General features: G+C 40.9%; 1 protein-coding gene across 13 annotated transcripts in view; it reads left to right on the forward strand.

Moving 5' to 3' along the window:
• Window positions 1–21,257, forward strand: part of fam110b (family with sequence similarity 110 member B) — a 165,517-nt gene that overhangs the window by 70,614 nt on the left and 73,646 nt on the right. For 8 of the 13 annotated variants that reach the window (XM_059981475.1, XM_059981432.1, XM_059981414.1 and 5 more), the window contains one exon: window positions 8,349–8,421. The exons of 2 other annotated variants lie outside the window; for them this stretch is intronic. The gene's annotated coding sequence lies outside the window, so the exon portion shown is untranslated. Of the gene's footprint in view, window positions 1–8,348; window positions 8,422–15,398; window positions 15,554–21,257 lie in introns of all 13 variants that reach the window. 3 more of the 13 variants (XM_059981460.1, XM_059981396.1, XM_059981405.1) reach the window with 1 other exon arrangement.

A 21,257-nucleotide genomic window follows, 5' to 3' on the forward strand; every position in this document is an offset into this window, starting at 1 on the left:
TGGGTGTTGATGTGCAATTCTGGCTGGCACATGGACAACATTAGAGCAGTGTACTGACTAGGCCAGTCGGATCCTGCAGTTATTCCTATCATGGCAATGGGGCAGGACAGGTGTTCATGTCAGATTCCCAGCACAGTATTGCATATGTACTGTATATTTGACACTTTAAGGGCCCTTTTGATCACCAGTTCCATTTAGTCATCTATTTCTGAGTAATGTTTCGTGAGTGCCAAGTGAGGTTCTGTTGTGTGAGTTTTGATTCTTTTACAATTACCTTTGTGTCCCTACTTTGTGACTCCTTCCACCAATGGGAGCAAATTCAAGTCGTCACTTTTATTGTCATTTCGACCACGACTGCTGGTGCAGTACATAGTAAAATGAGACAACGTTTTTCAGGACCATGGTGTTACATGTCACAGTACAAAAACTAGACTGAACTACGTAAAAAAACAACACAGAGAAAAAAAAACACCACAACTACACTAGACTACAGACCTACCGAGGACTGCATAAAGTTCATAAAACAGTGCAGGGATTACAATAAATAATAAACAGGACAATAGGACAGTAAGTTGGTGTCAGTCCAGGCTCTGGATATTGAGGAGTCTGATAGCTTGGGGGAAGAAACTATTACATAGTCTGGTCATGAGAGCCCGATTGCTTTGGTGCCTTTTCTTAAATGTTAGGAGAGCGAAGATTTTGTATGAGGGGTGTGTGGGGTCCTTCATACTGCTGTTTGCTTTGCGGTTGCAGCGTGTTGTGTAAATGTCCGTGATGATGGGAAGAGAGACCCCGATGATCTTCTTAGCTGACCTCACTATCCACTGCAGGGTCTTGCGATCCGAGATGGTGCAATTTCCGAACCAGGCAGTGATGCAGCTGCTCAGGATGCTCTCAATACAACCCCTGTAGAATGTGATGAGGATGGGGGGGGTGGGAGATGGACTTTCCTCAGCCTTCGCAAAAAATAGAGACGCTGCTGGGCTTTCTTTGCTATGGAGCTGATGTTTAGGGACCAGGTGAGATTCTCAACCAGGGGAACACTAAGAAATTTGGTGCTCTTAACGATCTCTACCGAGGAGCCGTCAATGTTCAGCGGGGAGTGGTCGCTCCATGCCCTCCTGAAGTCAACAACCATCTCTTTGTTTTGTTCACATTCAGAGACAGGTTGTTGGCTCTGCACCAGTCCGTTAGCTGCCGCATCTCCTCTCTGTAAGCTGACTCGTCGTTCGTGCTGATGAGACCCACCATGGTCAGGTCATCGGCGAACTTGATGATGTGGTTCGAGCTGTGTGTTGCAGCACAGTCGTGGGTCAGCAGAGTGAACAGCAGTGGACTGAGCACGCAGCCCTGGGGTCCTTGTGCTCAGTGTGATGGTGTTGGAGATGCTGCTCCTGATCCGGACTGACTGAGGTCTCCCAGTCAGGAAGTCTAGGATCCAGTTGCAGAGCGAGGTGTTCAGTCCCAGTAGGCTCAGCTTTCCAATTAGTTTCTGAGGAATGATTGTGTTGAATGCTGAACTGAAGTCTATGAACAGCATCGGAATGTATGTGTCTTTTTTGTCCAGGTGGGTTAGGGCCAGGTGCAGGGTGTGGCAATGGCGTCACCTGTTGAGCGATTGGGACGGTACGCAAACAGCAGGGGGTCCAGTGAGGGGGGCAGCAGGGTCTTGATATGCCTCAAGTCGATCCTCTCGAAACACTTCATGATGATGGATGTGAGTGCAACGGGATGGTAGTCATTTAAGCAGGACACTGAAGACTTCTTTGGCACGGGGGCGATGTTGACAGCCTTGAAGCACGTTGGAATGGTGGCGCTACTCGGAGATGTTGAAGTTGTCAGTGAGAACAGCTGCTAGCTGGTCTGCAAATCCTTCAAGCACTCTGTCAGGAATGTTGTCTGGTCCAGCAGCCTTCTGTGGGTTGACCCTGCACAGAGTTCTTCTCATATCGGCCATGGTGAGACACAGCTCCTGGTCATTTGTAGGAGGGTGAACTTCCTCACTGCCATGTCATTTTCCGCCTCAAAACGGGCGAAGAAGTTATTCAGTGCATCTGGGAGGGAGGCATCACCCGCATAGTCAGGTGATGTTGTCCTGTAATTGGTGATGTCCTGGATGCCCTTCCACATTCGCTGTGTGTCGTTGCTGTCCTGGAAGTGGCTGTGGATTAGTTGGGCGTGTGCATGCTTTGCCCCTCTGATGGCTCGGGACAGTTTGGCCCTTGCTTTGGCCTGCTCTGAAGGCGGAGTCGCGGGTCCTCAGCAGCGCATGCACCTCTGCGCTCATCCATGGCTTCTGGTTAGCGTGTATAGTGATGGTCTTGGACAGAGTAACATCATCAATGCACTTGCTGATGTAGCTGGTCACAGATGCTGTGTACTACTGTAAGTTGGTAGAATTGCTATCAGTTGCAGCCTCCCTGAACATGTGCCAGTCAGTGTGCTCTAAGCAGTCTTGAAGAGCAGAGATAGCTCCTGCTGGCCAGGTTTTCACCTGCTTCTGAACTGGTCTGGAGCGCCTGACGAGCGGTCTGTATGCTAGGATTAGCATAACAGAGATGTGGTCTGAGTACCCAAGGGGGTGGGGCCCTGCCCGGTCCGCGTCAGGGATGTTTGTATAAGCAAGGTTCCACGCGTTCTCTCCCCTCGTTGCAAAGTCCACATACTGATGGACATACCTCTCTGTTTATGCCTGACCTGATTTTAAATACCTCTAGCAGGCTCTCTCACAGCCTGCTGCTTTTCGAGCAGAGCAACCCCAACTTCACTAGGTAAAATGCTGTGTTTCTGCTATGCCCCTTCAGTGTAAAACCCAGAAACGAAAAAAGACAAGATGCTGGAATCTAGAGCAAAAAAACAAAACTGCTGGAGGAATACAATCACATTTATTCTCAGTCACTAATGTCACCTGAAATTAGTTATTTTTTTGTGCCAGCAGTACGGTGCGAAGAAACAAAGCTACTGTAAATTACAAAACTGCGAAAACAATGAGGTTTTGTTTTCGGGTTAATGGACCATTCAGAAGTCTGAAGGCAGAGGGAAGAAGCTACTTCTGAACTGTTGAGTGTAGGTCTTCAGGCTTCTGTACCTCCTTCCTGATGGTAGCAATGAGAAGAGGGCATGTTGTCGAGGCACCACCCTTTGGAGATGCTCCTTTGGTGGGGAGGGTTGTGCCTGTGATGGAGCTGACTGAGTCTATAACTTTCTAAAGCCGCTTGCAATTCTGTGACTGCATACCAGATAGTGATGAATCTCCTTAAATTCCTAACAAAGAAGCTGCTGGAGTGCTTTTGTGATTGCATCAATGAGTTGGGTCCAGGACAAATCCTCAGTTTTTGATATCTAGGAACTGGAAGCTGCTTATCCTTTCCACCGCCTCAACAAGGACTCCCAATGTCCCAAGTCGGCAATCAGTATTTGCTCTTGCAAAGTGCGAAGTTCTGCAGTAATTTATCAGCTGATTTATCTGGCTCCCGCCTGCCTCCACATCGCTATCTTGAGATTCTCTCAATAACAGTGGTGTCATCAGCAAATTTATAAATGGTGCTTAGCCACACAGTCATGAATGTAGAGAGAACAGAGTGGAGGAGTAAGCGCGCACCCTTGAGTTGCACCTGTGTTGATTGTCAGCAATCAAAGGCTCATTTATTATTAAAGTAAGCAACTCTAGGGCTATGGGTAACCCTAGGTGATTTCTAAAGTAAGTACATGTTTGGTACAGCATAGTGGGCCAAAGGGCCTGTGTTGTGCTGTAGGTTTTTTATGTTTCTATTAAATTCTTCTCCAGAGAGCCGTGAAACCAAGGGGGTGGGGAGAGGAAAACGACAACGTGATCAACTGCCAAATCCCCCTTTCCTCCACCCAAAAAACAAATAAAATCACAGAAGGAGCATTGAGGAGGAGATGTTATTACCACCTCATACTGATTGTGGTTTCCCTGTATGAAAGTAGAGGATCCAGTTGCAGAGAGAGGTACAGAGGCCCAGGTTTTGAAGCAGGCCAGGCTGTATCTGCAGAGGGATATGGGCAGTTGATGCTTCAGATCAGGACCAGGCCCAGTCCAAAATGAAGGTTCTTGACCTGAAATGTCGACTGTTTGTTTCCTGTTACAGCAGCTGCCTGATGGGCTGAGTTCCTGCAGTAGTATGTCTGTGTTGTGTACAACCTCTGTCACCTGGTTAACAGGTAGTATACATACAGAAGTCGTCATGTTGAAACACAATTGAGTCCATTTTTTTGTCTTGTCCCCATGCAGAGAAATAGCATTTTACAATGGACAGTTTGTGTGTGGAGAAGGAAAAAATTCCAAGAATATCATCTTTAATTTTTGAGTCACATGAACTTGTGTATGTGAATTAAGTATAATTAGATGGGCAGCTTATTTAATCGAGCCTTTGGTTTCAGCATGGTAAAGAGTATATGCAGAATATTGTGTGTTTCTTTCTTCCACAAGTGGCTGATGTCAGCATTGAGCAGGTTGAAAGCTTTGCGTAACAATTGCAATCTCTGTGCTGCGTGGATAGAATCGTCGGAGTTGCAGTTGTGGTCGATATGGCAACACACGCATGGGATCAAAGCACGTTAAGCAGTGTACTCTAATATTGTTATATCAGAATGAGGTTAATCCATAGACTAGCAACTGCACTGTTTTTGCACGTTTCAGTGAACATATTTATACATAAATAGTGTTAATCATGGCGGTTATTTAATTTGATATTGCAGGGTGTAATGTGATTTGCACTCCAGAGGGACATAGCAGCAGATGTGACCTATTATTATTATGGCAGGGATTAGTTTAATATAGGCTTATTCTGATGATTAGAATGCAAATATCTATTTGTGTGCTTGCTGCTTCTACTTAAGTGTGCATGTAATTCTTCTGAATGTTTTTGTTCTACTTGCGTCACACTTATTAACATGATTGGCTGTATCTCTCCTTGCATTTTGCAAATGGGTTCTGAAATTGTTTAAATACAGGAAAGTCTTGGTGAGGTGCTACATCGAAGCTCATAACCTTTGGAAGCAGGAGGAGGCCATTCTGTCCCTCATCTCTGCCACTGTCCTAGCACTAGCTACAAATAGCATGTTTTTGGTTTTAATGCCTTTTTAAAAAAACTTATCGTTCCCTCTGTGTCGAGCGACTGAACCTCTTGAGCCCTCGTGAGTAGAGACTAACAGAGATACACTCGGGAAATTTAAGTTTTCGTTATGAGAGGTGGACATTGACACCCTGCCATCCTCACCACCATCTGCTTATTTTTATCCATGTCGCCATAAGGTATAGGAGCAGAAGAAGGCCATTTGGCCCATTGAGTCTGCTCTGCCATTCCATCATGGCTGATGCACTTTCCAGATTTTCACATGAGTCCTTAATCCCTTCCATCTGTTCTTTTTGTTTCTTTTAACACTGTTTAAAATATTATGAATTTGTGCTGCTAAGTCTCTCCTCCTTGATCTTGAAAACACTGACATTCCTGGTTAGAGATGTCCCCAGCCAGCGGAAGCATTAGGTCTGCATCTGCCCCGTCAAGCCTCTTAGCATTGTTATACCGTAGATTGTGTTATTCAAAGTGAAAATGGCAACTGATTGTTAAATGTTGTAGCTCATATTCTACAAATGACATGGGACCTTCTCAAAGGCACTGATTTCAAGCTCCACATTTCAATGTAGAACTTAGCATTTCACTGGTGTTGAATTCATTGGTTGGCCAGGTAGAGAGTATTTGCATTGTAATAGAAAAGCATTGTAATTCAAAGACTGTATATTTTTAGCATTTTTTAACAACTTAAGTTTGTTTAAAAAATCATGGTGTCAGTACATATCCTTTTTCCCAATGGATGTCTTTATGAGACTCCACTTTAAGAGGTCTGAAATTTATTGCAGTAATGTCACATTGTGTATTTAGTAAATTTTTATTCATTTGTTCGTAAGGTAGATCAAAAGGAAAAAAAAACTGAGTGGATGGTGGTTTGGATAAATAACATGGGATCTGCTTTCAAATAGACACCAGAGCTTGCAGAAAGGGGCTGGAACATTTGTAATGGTATGCACATCAGTCTTCATAGCACAATCATTCCCATAAAATCAGCGCATGGTTCCCAGCTTCTCTGAAGTGTCGTCAAATCACTGATTTATACTACAATAATGTGGCAAGGAAGTTCTTCAGAGGCGGGGTCTGGTTGAGGAAGTTCCATCTCCATCTGTCATTATCGCTGTAAGATGACTTGATGTTGACTCTGGCCACAAGGTACTGACAAAATAAAGCTTCCAGCAATTAAAAAAAAATCAGGTCTCCTTTATTTCAGTATTATCAGTTTTAAATCAATTCAAATTCCCAATCCCTGGTTAGAATATGCTGTTTGTATTCAGTTCATTTGTTATACAATACTACTGATTAGTGATGGGATTTTTACATAATGTTGTGATTTTTTAAAAATTGGACATATTTTAGTATGAGATGGGGCTTTTACAAGATGCCACATTACTTGTAGAAAAGACTCTTGAAGAAAATTTTGCTGATGTGGACTTGTGAAAGAATGCAAAGTACAGTAAAACTCTGATAATCTGATATTTGACTATTCTGAAATCCCAGTGGTTCAGTGTCTGGCTCCCCAGCTGATATTTGCTCTCACATTGCTTCAAACAAGCTCCTGTTCCTCAATTCCCTCATTCCCTTCTCAGTAAGGGTCTCGCTCCTGAATGCCTTTTCTACACACTAGGCCCAGTTCGTCTACTCCCCTTCTGCTGTTTGGGGCCCCAGTTCCTGCACTCCTTTCTGACTCACCAGATCTTGACCTAGCACGCTCAAATTCTTTTGTAACATATTTAAAAGAAGAACAAATTAAATGTGTTAAATGAAGTAACATCCAGCAGTCCGGAGAATCTGGTAGTCCAGCGAAGTCCAAAGTAAGTGAGATAATCAGTTTTATCGTACTTGGTAACTGATTAAAAGTAGCTCAAAAAGCAATATAATGAGTTGAAAATATGTATGTTTTCCATAAAGCAGCATGTCAATATGTGCTTTTTTTGAGTGCCATGATAAACTGTGTGTGGTTGCCTACATAGTTAACTCAGAATCTACATTTCTAGAATGGAAACAAATGATCCTCAATCCAGGGGGACTGCTTAAGAAAGAAGCAGTAGTACTTCTAATCAGCTTGCCCACCCAGGTTTACTCACCAGGATGTGCTGTTTTAATGTCCCCAGCACTCAACAAACTGATAAGTATTATGTGACATGAGATTATCATTAACCTGTTGTTTTTAATTTATCTCACCAAGTACGTAACTGAATAAATCTACCTGCATAATGTCAATTGTTCCTGTTCTTTCATCTGTGTATTTAACCTCTATCTTAGATATCTTTGTTTTAATATTGATATTTTTCTGCGAGTTTCATCTATTTCAAATCTATACTTTGTTGTTTGGAATTTATGTTTATTTCATAATTGTTAGTTTCCCACGTGCACGTGAACAGATGGAAGTAGCTGGTATAACTGGGATACAGCATTTAATTTGTGATGCAAAATTATTTCAGTCTGCAAATGCATCAGCATTTTGTAAAGGCATCCAGAAGCATAGGCCCCCGTGCTTATGGTACTCGCAGAAGATGATTATGATGAAATTATCATACTGTATTGTTCAGCTGATTGCAGTTTGTATAAATATCTCAGAATTGCCTGAGAAAGACCTGGAGACTTTTTTCCCCTCTACTGGGCTTGCATTGCAATGGCACCAGCCATTCATGTCAAAGAGTTCTTAAGGCCAAAAGTAATAAGTTTTCTGTACAAGGTAAGGTCTTATACCATTTAGATTATACACCAGTGGGGGAGATCACAGACAAACAGGCAAAAGAGATAAAATAAATGAAGCCTTCATGTCATCTACCATTCCACCATTGTCCCATAAATTAATATGGGACAATAACAAGGTTATGCCTTGATTTTAAACTCATACTGATTTTCAAATCCGTTATGGCCCTAACTCTGCCTGCCTCACTAATCTGCAATTGACAACCCTTCCTGGATCTCTGCTCTTCTCACGCCTTCTGCACATCTGTTTTAAATAGTTCTTTATTGGGAACTGGGCTGGTGTTTGTCAAGATCTGAGTCCTTGGAGCCCCTTCCCCCCACTTATACTTTTGCTCTTGTCTCCCTTTTAAACTTCGAAATTTGCCTCTAACCAAGCTCTTACCTAACTGATCAAATTCCTTTGATCAAAGCAAAATTTGTTTGATAAAGCTCCTGTAATACCCTGGGATATTTCAGAAAACTATATGCAATTGTGGTACAAATATGGAAAAAGTAGTTTTTGTGCAGTTATATTCCTTTTTTTTAAAATTTCCTTAGGGTTTCATCGACTGCAGCAATATATTCAAGGTGAAGTGCCCCTACCCATCACGTCTTCGTCACTGTGGTTATGGTGAGTTTTTCTTGACCGTACTTTCTGAAGGACACATGCAAAATGCAGGAGGAACTCGGGTCAGGCAGAATCTATGGAAATGAGTAAACGGTTAACGTTTTGGGCTGAGACCCTTCAGCAGAACAGGAAAGGAAGGTGGAAGAAGCCAGAATAAGAAGGGGTAGGAGGACAAGCTAGATGGTGATGGGTGAAGACAGGTAAGTGGGGGGAGGGGGAGTGAAGTGAGAAGCAGGAGGTGACAGGTATAAAAGATAGGATCCTGATAGGAGAGAATTTAAAGGACAGGACCTCCAAGGTTGTGATCTCAGGATTGCTACCCGTGCCATGTACTAGTGAGGCCAGAAATAGGAAGATCATACAGTTTAACACGTGGCTAAGGAGTTGGTATATGATTTGATCATTGGGCTCTCTTCCACAGAAGGTGGGACCTGTACAGAAGAGACAGTTTGCACCTGAACTGCGGAGTGGGGAGGGGTTCTTGTATCCTAGCAGAAAAGCTTACTAGTGCTGCATGGTCAGGTGTAACCAGAGTTGCAGGGGGATGGGAAGCACAGTGCCTGAACAGTTAGTGGAAAGGATGTGGAGGCAAATGTCGATAAGACCTCGGGCAAAGCAAGGAGTCAGAAGGTTGAGCATGGTGCAACTACTGTCCTGAGCTGCGTATGCAAAAAGTATTGTAGGAAAGGTAGATGAGCTCAGTGCATGGATCACCACCTAGAATTATGTTATTGTAGCCACCAGTGAGACCTGGTTGCAGAAACAGCAGGAATGGCAGCTCAATATTCCGGGATTTCATTATTTTAGAAACGACTGAGCAGGGGGATTTAAAGGTTATGGGGAGAAGACACACAGATGGAGATGAGTGTCCAGATCAGCTATGATCTTATTGAATGGTGGAGCAGGCTCGACAGGCTGGAGGGCCTATTCCTGCTCCGGTTTCTCATTACTACCGATCAGGGAAAATGTCACGGCAGTGCTCAATCAGAACAGACTGGAGAACTCGACTAGTGAGGCTTTATAGGAACTGAGGAATAAGAAAGGTATGACCTTGTTAATGGGATTTTATTATAGACCACCCAACACTATGTGGGATTTAGAGAAACAAATCTGTAGGAAGATTGCAAGAATCATAAGGTTGTTATACAAGGTGATTTTAACTTTTTCAACTTACTGACTGGCAAACCCATGGTATAAAAGGACCAGATGTGGGGTAGTGTTTGTCAAATGTGTTCAGGAAAGTTTTCATGTGCAATACATAGAAATCCCAGTGAGATGCTTGATCTCCGATTTTAGAATTGGACAGTCACGTGACAGAAGTTAGTGGAGGGGAACACTTTGCATCTGGTGACCACAATGCCATTAGTTTCAAAGTAAATATGAAAAAAAGATAGGTCTGGTTGAGATTCTAAGTTGGAGAAAGGCCAATTTTGATGGTATCAGAAGGGATCTAGCAAGTGTGGATTGGGACAGTCCGTCTTTGGGCAAAGGTCTACTTGGTACGCGGGAGGCCTTTGAAAAGTCACATTTTGAGAGTACAAAACCTGTATGTGCCTGTCAGAATAAAAGATAAAGAAAACAGGTTTAAGAAACTTTGGTTTTCAAGAGATCTCGAGGCCCTGGTTAAGAAAAAAGGACGTTCATTGTAGCTATCGGCAGGTAGGAACACAAGAGGTGCTTATAGAGAATAAGAAATGCTAGAGAACACACAAAAGAAATCAGGAGGGCTGAAAGAAGCTATAAAGTTGCTTTTGCAGGCAAGGTGAAGGAGAATCCAAAAGGATTCTGCAGATCACGAAGATGGAGCCATGCTCAGGTTGAAGGAAAAATACCTTGTATCCTGTTTGGGTAGCTTCTAATCTGATGGCATTGGCTGTGTTGCTTGGATTTCCATCATCTGCAGAGTTTGTGTTTTCCCTCCTCCCACCTTAAGTTTGCTTCTTCCCACCTTGCTGTCCTAATGAAGGGTCTCCCGTTGACGGCTTATTTCCATTGGTGGTGCCTGACCTGATTTCCTCCAGCATTTTGTATGTGTTACTCTGGAATTCAAGCATCTGCAGAGTTTCTTGTGTTATCTGAACAGTATTATTTTATCTCTGTGATTTGTGCTGTCTGCCAGCTGAATGCAGGCACACCCATCTTGGTCTGGTATTGTAAGCATTTCCTCATAATTTTCCTCCCACTCTCTTCTGCGCACATACCAAAATTCTAATTGATACTGACTGTGGTAGCATCAATATCTGTTTGTGAAGTTTTTCTTTTGTGCTTTCAACAATTACTGTTTAGTATACTTTAAAATACAGGTTAAGTACCCCTTATCCGAAATGCTTGCGATTGGAAGTGTTTCCAATTTCAGATTTTTTTTGCATTTTGGAATATTTGTACCTACGTACAGGTTCCCCCCACTGTCTGAAGGTAGTGTTCCTATAAAACAGTTTATAAGCCGAAATGTCATAAAGTGATTACCATTAATTTATATGGAAAATTTTTTTGAGCATTCCCAGACCCAAAAAATAACCTACCCAATCATACCAAATCACACATAACCCCTAAAATAACATGAACATATAGTAAAAACAAGAATGATATCATAAATATACAGTCTATATAAAGTAGAAATATTGCATGTACGATGTAGTTTCACTTATTAGAATGGGGAAGATAGCGAGCCAGAATCGATTTGGGATCTTGGGATTGTTTACATTCTAGCTTTGAGAGTCTCACCTGTTATATTGGCTTAAAAACAACAACCATATCCATTTGTGCTCTGTCTATATTCATGCAGTAAATTGTGCCCATATCCAGAGTGTAATTAGGTTGCATTTGACACAGTTCCTAATAAAGACTTGTTAATATAGCTGAGGAATATTCTTGTGTGTCCCAGAGCAGAAAGAGCTCTTTCTCAAATTAGCTGATTGAAAGGTGGGACTGGAATAAAAAGTAGTAAGCATACAAAGCCTGAATAGGAGCATCGGACCAGGGCTGTCTTAGTTAAGAAAAGAGAACACTATGGCTAGGAATGAATTAGATGAGAATTTTTAAATTGTTATTGTTTGATGGGACTTCAATGCAAAAGGCAGTTGTCCTATCCACCATCCATCAAGAATACAGAGGCTTAAGTGAGTCAGTACATGATCTTTAGGGCTTTGCTACACTTTGTTTGAGGCTTCAAGTTGTTACACTACATAAAGGTAAACGTGTCGTTAATGAATAGCGTAACAGGACACATTGAAAGAGATGCTGGGCTGTGTAGCTCAGAGGGCCTGTTCTCAGCTGTATAATAAAATAATTTTTTTTAAATATAGGTTTCACTTACGGAAGAGCAATTTTAATGTAATTTTAATGTATGAGCAATGTATGTCACTGTATACAACTGTGAGATTCATTTTCTTGTGGACATACTCAGTAAATTCAAGAAACACAATAGAATCAACGAAAGACCGCACCCTATGGGGTTGACAAACACCCAATGTGCAAAGAACAACAAACTGCAAATATGGAAGAGAAAATATAAATAAGCAATAGATACTGTGAATATGAGATAGAGTCCTTGAAATTGAGTGCATAGGTTATGGGAACATTTCAGTGATGGGACAAGTGGTTATCCCCTTTGGCTCAAGATGGTTGAGGGGTAGTAGCTGTTCCACAATACCAGGTTCAGGGTCCTGAGGCTTTTAATCCACCTTCCTTATGGCAGCAGCAAGAAGAGAATGTGGCCTGGATGTTGGGGGCCCTTGATGGATCCTGTTTTCCTGTGACAGTGCTCCATGTAAATGTGTTCAATGGTTGGCAAGGCTTTAACTGTAATAAACTGGGTTGTATCCACTACTATTTGCAGGATTTTCTGTTCAAGGGCATTGGGGTTTCCATACCAGATTGTGATATAGCCAGTCTCTGCCACACATCTATAGAAGTTTGTCCAGATTTTCAATGTCATGCCAAATTTTTGTAAACTTTCAAGAAAGTAAAAAGGCTACTATGCTTTCTTTGTAATTGCACTTGCATGCTGAGCCAAGGATAGATCCTGAGAAATAGCAACACTTAAGGAATTTAAGGTTGCTGACACTCTGCACCTCTGATCCCAATGAGGTCTGGCTCACTTTTCTCTGCCTGAAGTAAATAATCAGCTTGTTGTTCTTGCTGACATTGTGAGAGAGGTTGTTGTTGTGGCACCACTCAGCCAGATTTTCATTCCATCTCTTATTTGCTGATTTCGTCACCACCTTGGATTCAGCCATTGGCAAACTTAAATATAGCACTGGAGCTGTGCTTAGCCACACGATCGTAAGTGTAAAGCGAGTAGAGCGTGAGGTTAACCACACAGCCTTGTTGTACAGCTGTGCTAATTTAGATTGTGGAGGAGATGTTGGCAATTTGACTGGGGTCTGCAAGTGAGGAAATTGAGGTTCTAATCTAATCGCACAAGATTCTAATTGAGGTCAAGGTTTTGAAGCTTATTGATCAGCTTTGAGGGAATGATGGTATTGAATGCCAAGCTGTAGTCAATAATGAGCATCCTGATGTGTGCGTCTTTGTTGTCCAAATGTTGCTGGGTTGAGTGAGGAGCCAACAAGATGGCATCTGTTGTGGACCTTTTATACCAGTAGGCAAATTGCAGTGGATCCAAGTCTCTTCTTAGGCAGGTGTTGATGTGTTTAATCGCCAACCTCTCCAGACACTTCAACACAATGGATGTAAGTGCCACTGGGCGATAATCATTGAGGCAGGTCACCACTCTCTTCTTCGGCACCAGAATAATTGAAGCCTGCTTGAAGCAGGTGGGTAACTCAGACTGCTGAAGTGAGAGGTTGAATAAAGAAATCACCTAAATTTGTCCTCTGCTAGGCTTTGTTCATGACTTGTGCTGTGTGACCAATTTCTTGTCGAGCCATGTACTGTATGTAGTACTGTTTCAGCTGCTTATTTTGTTGCACATTGTGCTCTGCGGAGTAAAAGATTCAGTATATTACAGAAAAAAACTGACTGGTTAGTGTTACTTGGCACTACTGCATGCCAACCTTTCATAGCAATTATGTTAAAAGAAACACTCAATAATTAGTATGATAAATAATATGTTTTAAAATTGTATGTTACCTTCAATAAATTTTTAAAAAACACAAACAGCTTGTGGAGTCTAACTGCTGGAAGGTACTTTCTGCCAATATAGTTAGCAGGATACAAATCTGATTGGTCTCTACCCTTCCTCAACGAAGAGGCTTTTGGGCAAGCTTCATTATAATTTTGTGGGGTAACATTTGTAGTTGGTTCATGGGTGGTACTTAAAGCATTGAGACTGGTCCGACCAACAGGTTGCATGTAAGGAATTGCCCTTCATTTTAGGTCTGTTTTTAATTTGATCTCCATATGCAATGCGTAATGGAAATGAAAGCAATGATACTTAAGGTGAAGGTGATCGGAGGCAGGACTTAGACAGGAGCATGCAGAAGTAATTAAGTCCCCAATTGAATTCATCTTGTATATTCTTCTATTAAATTCCTGTCTAAGTGAACATGCCATGTTGCTATTACACCCTCCTACAAGCATTAAATGTGATCTCATTGAAACATTTTAAAGAACATGAGTTGATCCCTTATTTAACAGATAGCACTTGTCATCTCAGAAGATGAAATATCTTGGATGCTGTCTTTTAACTTGGAAATTACTAAGACTCTTAACTTTCAAACTGATCTTGTAGACAATAATAGGCTTGAGAAGAGTGTTACCTTATGCTTTAGTAATGTTTGTAATTCTTTAAACAACGAATTGCATCATACATGCCTGTACCTGATTGGCATGCTGTATTAATATGGTTATGTGAGGCTTTCTGAACCCAATTTACTTCAGTGTTTTAAAGATAATAAAAATATATGTTTGTAGACCTGGTTGTTGATATTTTTAAAGTGGTGTGTATGATATCTCCCCGTGAAGCCAATTGGAGCACTCCTGCAAGAGTTGTGATGTGGCCAGTATGGTTCACTCTGACCTGCTTAAATGTTCCAGATGTTACATTTGATCAAACCAGTGGAGAGGGTTAGAGCAGTTGTGGTAAGATAGTGCTGAAATGCTGTTCTAATCACTTTAGGCTTAACAACTATACATTTTAAATACCTATATCCATTTTTACAGTTATGTTAATGATTTGATGCCAGGCTTTTACAATTGTCTTCGACAGACCTGATTTTTGGAGAGCAAAAACACAGAATTTGCAGATTGTTCGGTCCGTGGTATGTACGGTGGACATTTAGAATGATCCCTTGTGCATTCAGTTGTCATGGAAACACATTTTTGATTTCAAAGCCAATGGACTAGTTTCAAGCACGTGAACACACTAACTGTAGGCCTAGTTCTGAATTTTTCTAGATCTTTGAGCATTTAGGTAATCGATATATTTATTGGTGAAGCTTGAATGTACCTTACTTCAGTTTGTATTTTACAGGTTAGCAAGAACAAATTGGCTGCAGAATAAAAGCAATTTCAAAGAGGGAATTTTGCACTTGCTGAGTAATCTCTTTGAATAGCTGTATCAAGATAATTGCAGCTTGTCCTGTGCTTAGAAAGCTGAGAATTTACAGATTAGCTGATATTTTCCCCCTTCAGTGCAATATAGATTGTCCATTTCTGACGAGATACCTATTGCTCAGTGGAGAGCCATGTTAATGCATCTGTCAAGAGGTTCTCTAGTGCATTGTGATTTCTGGTTTCTTATTTATCAGCCTTGTGGTTTAAGCACTTAAAGATAGGTCAGTTTGATGAGGAGTATCTGGTATATTTTTGCCTATTACTTTCATTTTCCCCACTCTATTAAAGCTGCTATAAATGATAACTGGAGCAGGCAAATGGTGCGAGCCATCATCTTTCTGGGTTTACTGTTTAATTTACTGTGTAAATTTTGCGATATGGGTTTTTTCTATTAATTTTTTGATTGTCTGGTGCTTCTGATGGAACAATTAAGTAAAAGAAATGAATGGTTGATATTTCAGGCCGAGATCTTCGTCAGGACTCTGCCTAAAAGTATTGGTGCGAAACGTCAACTATTCATTCCTTTCAATAGTTGCTGCCAAATCTGCTGAGTTTCTTCATCATTTTGTGTGTGTTGCTGTGGATTTCCAGCATCTGCAGAATCTCTTATGTTTAGGTAAGAAATACCTGTATTTCCCAATGTTAATATTTCCACACTGTAACTTTTATTTCAACTATGAATTTAGTTTGCTAAATGTGTGGTGCTCATACAGGAGATGTTAGAAAACTCAGCAGGAAAATATCTTAAATGAAATTGTGCTTTTTAAAGTTACATTTTTAAAGTTTAATATAATGTAGATATTTTAATGTTGGGAAGCATTGTTTCTCAGCAATTACGATATGGAGTGAAGGTTGGAGCTCAGTTTTTTTATTGAGTTGTAGGTGACTTTATTCTGATATATAATACTAATTTTGGAAAATACTAGTTATAATCCCATTCCACAGAAACATTTAAGTTATAAGTAATTAATGGTGCAGGGACATATTAGTAAATGGAACTTTTGAGTAGCAATGAATTCATTTCCATTTAAAAACACAAATTGCTGATTCCAAATAAAACTAGGATTTTGTTTACTCTAAGCGTTTTGGAACCTGTGTATGACCTTTGCTTCTCAAAATAAAGTAAATATCAGTTCACTGTGTTTGAAACGATCAGCATGGACTAACCTTGAGTTGTGATTGTTTCTTTAAACCACCTTTTATTCTCTTTATTTTCTCTATGGAAAGATGATTTAAACATAGTTCTGACAACCCTTCCTGGTCTTGTTTGTGTAGCCTGGTGGCCTTCCTGGCAAATATTATCTCTTTTTTTAAAGCACAAATACTTCCAAGAAATTCATATGGACACAAGGAAGCATTTCTATATTGTACCTGAAGCACCTTATCATAGAATTAACAGCTCAACACATATCCCAAGTTTTGGGGTCTTGCCACATATGAAGAGTGCTAATAAAAGCCCTTTTTGCTTCATTTGGAGAACGATAAATTTGTAGGTTTTCTTGCCCTCTTCAGGTTTCTATGTTCCAGGCCTCATGAAGCAACTGAATGTAGTTTTTGAGGACTTTGAAACAAAGTTACAGATTTTGCCTCCATTGGCAGAGGGAATTAAAATGACTTGAAAAGCAAAATCACACTGATTCACCAAACAGTCTCTTTTTTTGTTACCTCATGATTGTAGTTATTTGATTTCTAGTTAATGTGGGTGTGTGCAATGTCTGGCTAGAGCAGAACTCACAGCCTACTTAGTGCTATGAACTTGTTTTGGAACTTCATTGTTCAGAAATGTTAAGTGGTAAAATAAAATCAACTCCTGCCATCCCAAAGCTCTTCCACTATCTGCAGTGTGCAATTTGGAAGTGTGAAGTGGTACAGCATGTGACAGGATGAATGTGACTCCAATAAAACTCCGATCTAAGGAAAGCAGCCCACTCAAAGTACCATCCACCATCTTAAGCGTTCATTCCCAATATCAAGACCTGCCATGTGTACCATTTACAAAAATAATCGGCCTGTGTTCCAGCAGCATTTCCAAAATTTGTAACCTCTCCCATACAGAGAGAGACATCCTGTGGAAACTTATCCCCTCCAAGTTCTATAACATTTATATCATGACGAAGTCCAAATCTGGATTTTGTTACCTAATAGAATTACAGTAGTACTTTCACCAGAAGTATTACAGTGGTCAAGAAGGCGGCTCAAAAGACCAATTAAGATTCGGAACTAAGTGCTGTCTTCACTTATGATACCTACAATATAAAATGTTTACTTTCTTTTAAAGCCATCACCTGTTTAAATATGAAATTCCACAAAAATGACCAATGAGCATCGAATTCACTGAACCACTGCCTGATCATCCGGGGGAAATGGATTTGTTACAGGCAAATGATAAATAAAGAATTAGTTAGGTTTGAGAAGAAATGTTATTCGCAGCAAAAATTTAAACCTACTGTCAGAAACACTGATTTGACGTTATTTCAGAAATAATGGCTTAGAATTTTTCTGAGGAAGGACCACCACCTGCATCCTGTGATCACTGTCCCACACTTAGTTAATTCAGGTCTATAAAGCTGAACACATTGGCTAATAGCACCATGGATATGGTTAGTGAGGCCTGTGTCATGGCCTAGTGCATCATAATTGGGTCAGCTGGTTAGAACGGAAATCTTCGCTTGCCAAAACAAAACTTGTGCCAGATGACAGAGCCAGGCATACTGCTTTCCCATCTGTCAAAGCTGTCAGTAATTTTAATTTATTGTCTTTGAGACTATTATTTAATGAAATTACATACTTAAGGTCTGAAAAGCTACTAAACATGATTTGATGAACCCACCTAAAATACAAACAATTAATTAAATCTACAAATGCAAATAGTTCATTGTTTTTAAAACAGTGAAGTCTGCATTAGACCCAGATCTTGCCTTCCTTGCAGATTTAAAATCTGAAAATGGTTATTGTCAAGTTATTATCAAACTATGCATGTACAATGCAACACTGATATTGGTCTTCTCCAGATAGTCATGAAGTACAGGAAGGCCATGGGTGTTAATGAAAGAAAAGACATCAACTTTTCTTCTCCCCCCCCCCCAGCATGAAAAAGAAAAGAACCACAAAGTGAAGATCCCAAAATCCCCGCACGATGCAGCAAAAAGCCACCACGATAACAATCACTGACCTCCTACTCATAACAATCCCCAGCCCCTTCATTTACAGAAAAGAACAGTAGCAAACCCCCAACACAAATTAACAGATCATTCCCAAGAGAGGAAACACCAAAAAAAACTGAAGGAATCTAATATAATGCACACCCTAATAATTTCTGAAATCTCAGAATATGGGAAATCTTTTGAGGATCCAGGATGTTGATGTATAGAACAGAAATATTCACTGTCAATAACCTTCCAATACATTTGGGGCTTCCATAAGGAGTAAACTCATCTCTTTTTTTTTAGAAAATTAATTTGGTTAGTTTTGATCTTTTTTCTTATTTTTGACCGAGTTATAAACTTACTTTTTTTTCCTCATTATCCTTTTAAAAGGTTATGTCAGTGAGGTCTTCTGAGCATGCAAGATGTATAGCAACAGAGCTCGGTTTCTGAGCAAACCCAATGTGCTGTAGCACCACAGACCAATTTCCTGCCTTTGGGTAGGGCAGCAGATTGTCAGCTGCAAGTAGGCCTTGGGTGGTGCAGTCTAAAACCTTGCTCCCCAGCGTCTGTGTCAGGACTGAAATTGGCAAGAATGGTATTTTGCTTACTTTTAAAGCCTGCAAGGATTTTAGTATTTAAATGTTTCTGATGCTAGGAGTCTTTTTGAAGAAGAGTAAAATTCAAGTAACAAAATAATTAAAATAAAACCAAGTTGCTTTCAACCCTGTCTTCAAATTGCAAACGTAAAATCCCCATTGAAATCAATAACGTTAGATGTGATGCTACACCAGATCTGTACAGGTGGTGGGTGGTGGGCTTGGAATTCCACAAGATTGGGCTCTGCTGCTTGGATGTCACTTGGAGTCCACTAATGGAATAATTTTGGCTGATGAAGCGCCATCTGCCACTCAGTAAGTCTTGAACTTCTGCATGCGCCATCAAATGTGAGCACTCAAAATGAACTGCCATTTATGACACAAAAAAGCTCATGGTATCAAAGTTAATTTATTATCAAAGTTTCCATACTATATATAACCTTGAGACTAGTCTCCTTATAGGCAGCCACAAAACAAAGAACCTATTTAAAAAAAAAAGTCTGTCAAACATCAAACCTGCAGAAAAAAATCAAATCATGCAAGCATTAAAAATAAGCAAATACATTCAGAACTGAAGTTCACAAAAGTGGGTTCACAGCCACAAAGCCAGGCATCACTGCAACCGATAGAAGAGCCCGTTTGTTATAACCCACAGCCACAGTTCAATATAGAGACAAGTAAACCTTGTTCCAGGTCTCTCTGCCTCAACTCACCCTGCACACACTACACTGCAAGTATGCTGCACCTTCAAGACTTCAGTTCATACAGCAAAAATGCCAGGTAGCGGTTCAACAGCTCAACTCTGAAAGAGAAGTTACAGGCTATTGATTATATTTGAGAAAAAGTAGTTTTTTGTTTTGTTTGCTACCTGTAAATCATCGCCGTGCTTCACCAGCGCCATTTTAATCTGAAACTGCTGGCACTGTTACACTGTTTATTCATTTGCTTTCAACAAGTAATGAAGCAATGGAGCTCTCTGGATGGATCCAGTGACATTGGAAAATCCTGGTCATATGCTGCGTGGAAAGATGATGCTTATAATATTTCCTAGTCAGCTCTTCTCTGAAAAAAAGCAGCAGAAGGTTTTTCATTTTTTTTCTTTGAGAGTTGAGGAACTTCAAGAGCCTTTATTACCACTGGCAGGCTGTGCAAATCTCTTCAGAGGTAACTTCGGTGCACCTGCTGTATTTTGACCATAAGACATAGGAGCAGAATTAAGCCATTTGGCTCATCGTCTGCTCCGCCATTCAATGATGGCTTATCCTTTTTTTTTCCTCCTCCTCAACCCCGTTCCCCGGCTTTCTCCCCGTAACCTTTGATGCCAGGTCCAATCAAGAACCTATCAATCTCTGCCTTAAGTACACCCAGCAACCAGGCCTCTACAGCTGCCTGTGGTAACAGATTCCACAAATTCATCACCCTCTGCCTAAAGAGATTTCTCCGCATCTCTGTTTTGAAAGGGCGCCCCTCTATCCTGAGGCTGTGGCCTCGTGTCCTAGACTCTTTCTCCCCCTCCAACTATGGGAACCATCCTTTCTACATCTGCTGTCTAGGCATTTTAACATCTGAAAAGTTTCAATGAGATCCCCCCTCATCCTTTTAAATCCCGGCGAGTACAGACCCAGAGCCTCAAACATTCCTCATATGTTAACCCTTTCATTTCTGGAATCACCCTTGTGAACCTCCTCTGGACCCTCTCCAATGTCAGTGCACGTTTTCTTAGATGAGCAGCCCAAAACTGTACACAATACTCAAGGTGAGGCCTCACCATTGCCTGAATAAAGCCTCAGCATCACGTCCCTGCTCTTGTATTCTAGACCTCTTGAAATGAATGCTAACATGGCACTTGCCTTTCTCACCACCACTCAACCTGCAAGTTAACCTTTAGGTGTTCTACACAAGGACTCCCAAGTCCTTTTGCATCTCAGATTTTTGAATTTTCTCTGTTTAGAAAATAGTCGGTATATTTATTTCTACTACCAGAGTGCATGACCATGCATTTTCCAACATTGTATTTCATTTGCCACTTTATTGCCCATTCTCCTAATCTGTCCAAGTCCTTCTGCATCTGATCTGTTTCCTTAACACTACCTGCCACTCCATCAATCTTCGTACCATTTGCAAACTTGGCAACAAAGCCATTTATTCCATCATCTAAATCATTTATATACGGCATAAAAAGAAGTGGTCCCAATACTGACCCCTACACAACACCACTAGTCACAGGCAGTCAACCAGAAAAAGCTCCTTTTATTCCCACTTGCTGCCTCCTACCAATCAGCCAATGCTCTAACTATGTTAGTAACATTCCTGTAATACCATGGGCCTTTAACTTGGTAAGCAGCCTCATGTGTGGCACTTTGTCAAAGGCCTTCTGGAAGTCCAAATATTCAACATCCGCTGTATCCCCTTTATCTATCCTACTGGTAATCTCCTCAAAGAATTCCAACAGGTTCGTCAGGCAGGATTTTCCCTGAAGAATACCATGTTGACTTTGTACCATTTTGTCCTATGTCACCAGGTAGTTCATCACCTCATCCTTAACAATTGACTTTTAACATCTTCCCAACCACAGAGG

Source organism: Hypanus sabinus, chromosome 1, assembly GCF_030144855.1.
Source record: "Hypanus sabinus isolate sHypSab1 chromosome 1, sHypSab1.hap1, whole genome shotgun sequence".
NCBI classification, from domain to species: domain Eukaryota; kingdom Metazoa; phylum Chordata; class Chondrichthyes; order Myliobatiformes; family Dasyatidae; genus Hypanus; species Hypanus sabinus.